At 35.7% G+C, this 9,329-nt stretch overlaps 1 pseudogene; it reads left to right on the top strand.

The window, feature by feature from the left end:
• Window positions 1-5,480: 5,480 nt before the first annotated feature.
• The window catches only part of LOC130238106 (peripheral myelin protein 22-like), a 12,458-nt pseudogene continuing 8,609 nt past the window's right edge, over window positions 5,481-9,329 (top strand).

Here is a 9,329-nt window from a genome sequence, read left to right as displayed (position 1 = left end):
CAAAATAGCAGCTTTCATGCAGAAAAATAAAGTAAAATAAATTATTGAAATAATAATCATTATGCACTGTAAATAATTATTAATACTTCAGAAATTATTAATACTATAAAATTGAATGTGTCCATTTTAAAATAGCAGCTAAAATAAAATAAATAAACAAATAATAAGTAAATGCGGTTCATTCTGCTGTGGCAACCTCTGTTAAATCATGTACTAGGCTATAAATAAAATAAAATAAAATAAAATATTAAATAAATAAATTGATTAATCAATTAAATAAAATAAAATAGGTTCATTTTACAGTGGCAACCTCTGATAAATCATGGACTAGGCTATAAAATAATAATAAAATAAAATAAAATAAAATAAAATAAAATAAAATAAAATAAAATAAAATAAAATAAAATAAAATAAAATAAAATAAAATAAAATTAAATAATAATAAATAAATAAAATTTGAATTAAAATATATAAAATAAAATAAATGCACAATGATTTGTAAAATAAGAAATAATAGAAATCCAGTATTTGGAAACTCAATGTCCAATATTACTGCTGTATTACATGCAATTTACAAAAAAAAAAAAAAGAAAAAAGAAAATATTCCATATTTTTAGAGCTGCAAAGCCAAGAACCAATGATTGGACTCATAAATGTCCCATAAAGTTTTTTAAAAAGAGCAGTTAAACATCTCAGCTGTCCTCTCCGATTGAGCAAAGCAAAGTCAAATATAATGGAGGACACAAGGCCCCATTTACACTCATGTCAAGCTTGCATTCCCCATGTTATCTCCAGTTTGTGTAACTGGAAACGCCAGAACATTCCATAGTACCACAGGGATTATTGCTCCTTGCTTGAGTCAATGGCTGATAAGCAAGAACAACAAGCCACTGTCACGCTGCTGTGTGGACTCTCACAGATATGCAACAACGCAGCGTGTTGAATCAGTCAAGTTCATATCTTTCATATTCCATAGCCTGAACTTACTGAACAATCAATCTCTGCATATAAAATCCATACATTTCATCTATTTACATGTCCTATATATGTACTGTATGTATGGGTGAATAAGAGAGGAAAGGAACTCAGAGTGTGTTCACTCTTGACAGCTTTGTTTGAATGAGCAAGACACAGTAGGTCTACTTTGAATGGGTTCTTCTGGTGGGGTTTGGCTCAAATATGAAACACATGTATTAAACACATTGAAACAAACCAAAAACCGAAGATGAGAATGTAAGATAGAGAGAAACTGAAGAGTACATGGTTATGTACATCATACAGTTGCATTGTCATCCGTTACAGGTCAGTAGGAATGCATTTTAAATATTCCTTAATAAACTCCTTTACATTTCTTTTATTTTTTTTATTCTGTTTATTTATTGTTTTTATATTATTTATTTATTTTATTTATTTATTTGTAGTTTTTATATTATTTTATTTATATATTAATTTTAATTTTAATTTAATGAATGTAATTTTATTAATTTATTTTTTTATTATTTTTTATTTAATACATTTTTTATTTTCTTTTTTTTTCTTTTTTTGTTTTTTCTTTTAATTTTAATTTAACTTAATTTGTTTCTTATTTTATTTTATTTATTTAAGATATGTGAAAATAGTTTCCCAGTGGACTAGGACCAAAAACATGATGAATCCTATTGATGATGAATATTTACTGCACTTAATTATTGATGTTGAAATGTTAACCACAATTAAACAAGTGACTTCAATTGTTTAAACAATATATTGTAATGTAAATAATACATGGAATTAAATTAATGTACCGGCAGCTCATTCCCTGTTTTTCTACTGTAAATTACTCTATATGACCAATCCAAACAATACATATAGTTTCAAAACCACTAAAAAATGTCAGTAAAAGTTTTTAACAGCAGAGAGAGAACAAGGTCCCATAAAGCAAATATACAAAAAAAAAAAAAAACTCATAAGCTAATGTGACATCTATAGTACTCTCAAAGTATACTAAAAGGGACCAAGTCTCTTACTTAGTATACTTACAAGTATACTACTAGTACATAGACGTTGATAAGAGAAGTATACTTAAATATACTTCAACATTAAGTATACTTAATTAAATTAGTTGAAGAATACTTCTTGTTTGCAGCAAACACATTAAATGTTTACAGTTTCTGTACCGTAATTTACTGTCTTAGGCAATCCAAACAATACATAGTTTCAAACAACTAACGAAGGTCAGTAAAAGTGACAGGTAACTTTTCAACATCAGAAAATAAAGCAAAAATACACAAGACCCTCAAAACTAAATGTTACTCTATAGTACTGTCAAAAGCATACTTTTATATACTAAAAGTTGGTCAATTTATTTCCAAGAGATTTGAATTATTCACAACTATACTACTAGTTCATATACAGTTAAAGTCAGAATTATTAGCCCCCCTGTTTATTTTCCCCCCAATTTCTGTTTAACTGAGAGATTTTTTCAACCATTTCTAATATAATAGTTTAATAACTCATCTCTAGTAACTGATTTATTTTATCTTTGCCATGATGACAGTAAATAATGTTTTACTAGATATTTTTCAAGACACTTCTATTCAGGTTAAAGTGACATTTAAAGGCTTAACTAGGTTAATTAGGTAACTAGGCAGGTTAGGGTATTAGGCAAGTTAATGTATAATAATGATTTGTTCTGTAGACTTCGAAACAAAATTAGCTTAAAGGGGTTAATAATTTTGAATGTTGGGGTGAAATGTTTTTTTTTATTAAATTAAAAAATATTTTCAGACATACTGTGAAATGTCCTTGCTCTGTTAACATCATTTGGCAATGTTTAAAAAGAAAAAAAAAAAGAATCAAAGGGAGGCTAATAATTCTGACTTCAACTGTGTATGCTAATAAGTATACTTAAAATACACTTCAAGAGTTCACACTTAGCTGATAATCAATAAAGCGTTTTTGGCATGCTGTCCCGGGAGAGCCTGAGCTCGTAATATCCTCGAGCCTGGGGCTCCCTCCCTGTTTAGAAGGGCGAGAGAGGAGTTCGAGCTCAGGTAGGTCTCGAGAACTCCCCTGCTGTTGCCCGCGTGAGAAGTGTAAACTAGGGTTGTTTTTGGTGATAATTTGGTTCTAATCTATTGCTATGGTATATGTTTTTGGACGGTGGGAGGAACCGGGGGACCCGGGGGGAAAACCCACGCGAACCACGGGGGAGAACATGTAAACTCCGCACAGAAACACCAACCAGCCCGATAGGAGGGTGGATCAGCGGTGTTCTTGCTGTGAGGCAACAGTGCTAGCCACTGGGCCACCGTGTCGCCCTATCGGAAAAAAGAGGAGGGAAGTAGGGGTGGAAGGAGGGGAGAGCTTCAAGACGAAGATAAAGTGGAGTGAAAAACTCTGGTTATTTATAATGCTTCCGTAATCATCTAATGGTCACATTACGGAGCTAATGAGGAGCCAGCCGTGTTGATCATAAGCACGTGATCCTCGAAATTAGTTTATAATAAACCACACTTCAACATTACTTAAGTATACTTGAACTTGAAGCATATTTCTTGTTTGCAATGAACACACTAAATGTTTACAGCATGTAAATTCTAGTTAAATATTATGCAAAGCAAGCCGTGACATCGTTCAAATGCAATCAATGACACGAAGAGCCTCAGACAACACACTTGAACCCCTGATAAGACTGAAGTAGAATTCATAACCATTCTGGATTTAAACCTTCAACATTTTAATTTATAATTTAGCTATGCAAACTTCCAAAATCAATACAGAAGCCAAAATTATGAATAATTGGATCTATTTAAAAAAAATAAGGCAAGTATTAGAAATCATTTTAGTAGTCTTTGTTATTGGCTTATTATCGGCACGCTATGAACTACCTCTGATATCAGGAGGAGCACTCAACACTCTTTCAGTGTTTTCCAGCCCTCCTTTTTTTTTATTGACTTCCTATTTGCCGACTGATGAGATGGAGAAAGGAAGGGAGGGGAATCTCTTGTAGAGGAATTCGGCACATTCCTGGAGGCCTCCCAAAGGCCTGATCATTGGCATCGCATACACACACACACACACAGGGTATCAGGGAGAACTGAGAGTGACCATTTCACCAGTTTGTGTCACTCGCTCTCATAGCAACCACCAAAGAAAAGGAACATAGCGTAACTTCCCAGTGAGCCACTTAAAAGCATGATGACTCTCTGTTTGTTTATTTGAACATCTGAAAGAGTGTATACAGTAGTGAGAGGGGATACGTATTCCTTTATGAGGAACTGCTACAAACAATCCAGAGTACAAAGTCAAAGTGCTGTAATTATGTTATGATCATGCGTTTGGAGTTTAACCAAACTGTGAAGAGGGATAAAGATATTATTCCGCTTTAAAGTGATACAGTCACGATGGAAAGTCAGATTTTTCTGTCTTAGTTTTTTTTTTTTTGCACTGCATAAAAATAACCGAAAGATCTTATGCTTTCAGACGTGCTTACAATTATTTTCAGACAACACAAAAGCAGTGCTCAGAGTATATAAATCTATTTGGTTAGCACATTCGCCTCACAGCAAGAAGGTCGCTGGTTTGAGCCTTGGTTGGGTCAGATGGTATTTCTGTGTGGAGTTTGCATGTTCTCCCCGTGTTGGCGTGGGTTTCCTCCGGGTGCTCCGGTTTCCCCCACAAGTCCAAAGACATGCGCTATAGGTGAATTGGGTAGGCTAAATCGCCCGTAGTGTATGTATGTATGTGAATGAGTGTGTATGAATTCCCAGTGATGGGTTGCAGCTGGAAAGCCATCCCTGCCTAAAGCATATGCTGGATAAGTTAGCAGTTCATTCCGCTGTGCGACCCAGATCAATAAAGGGACTAAGCCGAAAAGAAATGAATGAATTATTATTATTAGTATTATCATCATTATTATTATCATATTCTATTTAGTGGCATATTAACATGACTTAATTATACATTATTATATTATATGAATCAATTAATTATTAATATGATTTATTATTATTATTATTATATTATTATTATAATAATAATACAACAACACAACAAGCATAATATAATTATTATTTTTACTATTATTATATAGTTATATACACATTATATCATGGTTTATTTAAACAAATCGTAATAATATTAATAATAATAAATAATAAATAATTATTTTATTATATTATTATTTTCATTAACCACCATTATAAGTAGAAAATATTTTAGTTGGTCAAACTATATATAGCAGAATAGCAGACAACCTTACTTCCAAGAAGTACCCGGCTAACAAACTTACTAGCACGCTGTGTCTGTGTGTATATTTTTTCATTCACGCCGGTCTCCATGAGAACCAAACACAGCTCTGGTTGAGTTTGTATGACTCAGTGGCCGGTGGTTTTCCTGCGCTCAGTGCGCGCTCTGGATATGTTCGGAACAGTCTGTCACAGAGGCGCGCCCTGACGTAGCCACGAAGAAAAAAGGGCGTAGCACTTCCATAATGAGCCTCTTTAAAGCTGCTGCTCCGTACAGCACATTAATCTAGTCGCAGGGATTTGGACTTTGGAAATACGCAGTATTGTTGACACGAGTCGCGCGCCTGCATTTCGGCGATTTCATCCAATTTTTGTGGACTTACTTTCGCTTTGCTCGCAGTAAGTTGGATTTATATTGCAGTGCAAAAGTACGTTGCGTTTTATGAGTGTAAAAAAGTTCGGAGTGAACCTGAGAGGAGGGTAAATCTTGCATACAGATAAAATAAGCCACATTGATGCCTTGAATCTGTTTTGCGCGTAAATTGATGAAGGACCGTTTACCGTTTATTAACGTACAGTGTTCATAATAACTCATAAATATACCTTAGAAAGTTTTGATGGTTTAGACAAAAGTTTATTTTAAAAGACAGCATGCGCATCAATCGCTTTCGACCTTATGTTTTAAACGATATTATATTATATTATAATATTATATTATATTATATTATTTATATTATATTATATTATATTATAAAATCAAACTTTGATTAGCTACACAAAAAAAATACTATGTATTGATGTTTTAACTTAAAAAATCTATTTTCAAGAGCATCAACTAGTAAAGGCCTATATTATACTTATAACTCGTCATTAATGTACTTTATCGATGTTTGTACAGAACCATAAGGAAACATCATGCTGCTCTCTTATTGGGAATCGTTGTTTTTGCATGTGGCAGCACTGGTTCTGCTCCTCGTATCCACTATAGTCAGTGTAAGTATAACTTTTATACTATTCCTCTATCATCTATCTATCTTGTTAAAATGTAAATATATATGATAGCCAAACCTTTAAATAAGATTCTATAAATTAAACTATAAAAGCTGAAGGAAAAATTGTGGATAGTTGCTAATAAATGTTGCATCCTTCAACAGGCATGGGTGGTGAACTCCACCAGCAGTTCAGACCTCTGGCAGAACTGCACCACAGCCGCTGAGACATGTGACACTGCCAACACTGGAGGTAGGACCCTAAAGTTAGAAAGAATGAGTGCCTTGCAACAAGGAGTTAAAAGACAACCTTGGGTTTGATCCTGGCATAACTGTCAAAGCCCCTGTTTACCACACTTTCTGGTGGGTGTGCCCACTGTGTTTTGCCCTTTACACTGCCATCTAGGGGTGAGAATGCACATGTGCAGTTTCAACCCACAACAGAGCCCTCTTCAACATCAGCTCATGCAGACTGTATAAATAGTCTGGTTGCCGGCTCTGAGCTCGGGCCCTTGTTTGGGAGTGGAGTGCTGGGTTGCAAAGAGGTTTGAGAACATATGGGGTGGGGCAGAGGTAGAGCATTCGAGCAGCGAAGATTTGGGCTGATCTGTGTGATGGCGCAGCATCAGATCGCTGCAGAGAGAACATGGCGTGATTAGAGTCACACCCACGGATCAAAATGCCAGCGATGGGATTGTTAACAATACAAGAATGAATAGAGATCGAAAGAGAGAGTTTTACGAAAGGTTGTTCTTTTGGCCTGAATGCTTTCATGAAGAACATTTAACATCATGGAGGCTTTGTGGAAAGTGGAAAAGGGTATTTTAGATAAATATATATAAATATTTTTTTAAATGGTTCTTTGGATTTCTCTGGTGTAATTTCCTGGTGCCTTTTGTTTTAAAGGGATAGTTCATGCAAAAATCAAAATTACCCAAATATTTATTCTTCCTTTTGTGATCATAAAATCTTTATGGGTTTCTTTCTTGTTTGATCACAAAAGAAGATATTTTGAAGAAAGCTGGTTGTTGGAGTACTTATGTATTAGCAAAAAAAAAAGCCAGGCTCAGCATTTTTCAAAATATCTTCTTTTGTGTTCAACAAAAAAAAGAATCTCAGATCAGTTTTGAAGTGGTGGATGAATAAATGATGTGGAATTTTAATTTTAGGGTGAACTATCCCCTTAAGAGTGTGTCTCGCATGTAAATATAACATTTATTTGCACACTGATATGCTTCTAAAAAGCTATATTAAGCACTGTATATTCTCAGTCAGATCGCTGTTCCATTATTGGCTGTTCTTAAAGGATGAGGTGATGATGTCATAGTTTTAGATCGGTAAACGCCCCTCAGTGCACTTTGGTAATGAGGCGGGACCAGAATGCGTTGCTGTGTTATTTCATAGCTCACAGTCAGTTGGCGTAGCACCCATAATGTGCTGTGTTTGTTTAGGGCGTGGTGTGAGGGAGGGCACATAGGGCTTTTTTGTCCTGCTCTCCTCACGTGTCGCTGCTATGCTGCTGGAAAAAATGCAGTTTTTCTTTAAAAGTTTCCAGTTGCTTCTTAATGAGATTTGTTTTTTTATGGTCTTCTAAGCTGTAGAGTTTTTCAGTGGTGCATGTAATGAACAGATTTGGCTACAGATGGCATTTACGTGTACACAAATGCATTGTGTTCTCTATTGCAAAAATGCGTTGAAGGGATAGTTCACCCAAAAATGAAAATTCAGCTTATTCACCCTCTGCTTTGCATTCATTTTCTTTTTGGTTTAGGCCCTTTAGTAATCAGGGGTCGCCACAGCATATGTTTTACACAGATGATCCTTCCAGCTGCAACCCAACACTGGGAAACACCCATACGCCTCATTCACACAAATACACTATGACCAATTTAGCTTATTTAGTTCACCTATAGCGCATGTCTGTGGACTGTAGGGGAAACCAGAGCCCCCGGAGGAAACCCACGCAAACATGGGGAGAACATGCAAATCCACCAGAAATGCCAACTGACCTAGCCGGGGTTCAAACCAGTGACCTTCTTGCTGTGAGGCAATCGTGCTACCCACTGTGACGCCCCTGCTTGTTACAACAATCGACAATTTTCCTTTCTGTTGCATAAAAAACAAATAGTTTGAAGAGTGTTGGAACTGATTTGACATCCATAGTAGGATGTCAAATATGTTGAAAGTCAAGTTTAAAAGTAAGTGTTAAACAATGTAAATGGGAACATTAAGTAACAGATCAGAAACTATTATAGGGTGTATAAATCTAGTTAATTAAGAAGTAAAAAAAAAAACATTCTAATATTAATATACACTCACTGGCCACTTTATTAGGTACACCTTACTAGTACCTGGTTGGACCCACTTTTGCCTTCAGAACTGCCTTAATCCTTCATGGCATTCAACAAGGTACTGGAAATGTTCCTCAGAGATTTTGGGCTATATTAACATGATAGCATCACGCAGTTGCTGCAGATTTGTCAGCAGCACATCCATAATACGAATCTCCCGTTCCACCACATGCCAGAGGTTCTCCATTGGATTAAGATCTGTTGACTGTTGAGGCCATTTGAGTACAGTGAACTCAATGCCATGTTCAAGAAACCAGTCTGAGATTATTCACACTTTATGACACAGCGCGTTATCCTGCTGGAGATAGCCATCAGAAGATGGGTACACTGTTGTCATAAATGGATGGACATGGTCAGCAACAATACTCAGGTAGGCTGTGGTGTTGACATGATGCTCAATTGGTACTAATGGGCCCAAAGTGTGCCATGAAATATCCCCACATCATTACACCACCACCACCAGCCTGAACCGTTGATACAAAGCAGGATGGATCCATGCTTTCATGTTTTTGATGCCAAATTCTGACCCTACCATCGAATGTCGCAGCAAAAATTGAGACTCATCATCAGACCAAGCAACGTTTTTTCAGTCTTCTATTGTCCAATTTTGGTGGGCCTGTACGAACTGTAGCCTCAGTTTCCTGTTCTTAGCTGACAGGAGTGGCACCCGGTGTGGTCTTCTGCTGCTGTAGCCGATCTGCCTCAAGGTTCAATGTGTTGTATGTTCAGAGATACTCTTCTGCATACCTCGGTTGCAACAA

Source organism: Danio aesculapii, chromosome 12, assembly GCF_903798145.1.
Source record: "Danio aesculapii chromosome 12, fDanAes4.1, whole genome shotgun sequence".
NCBI lineage: Eukaryota > Metazoa > Chordata > Actinopteri > Cypriniformes > Danionidae > Danio > Danio aesculapii.
The sequence above is the reverse complement of the archived record's forward strand: the minus strand, read 5'-3'. Positions and strand labels throughout refer to the sequence as shown.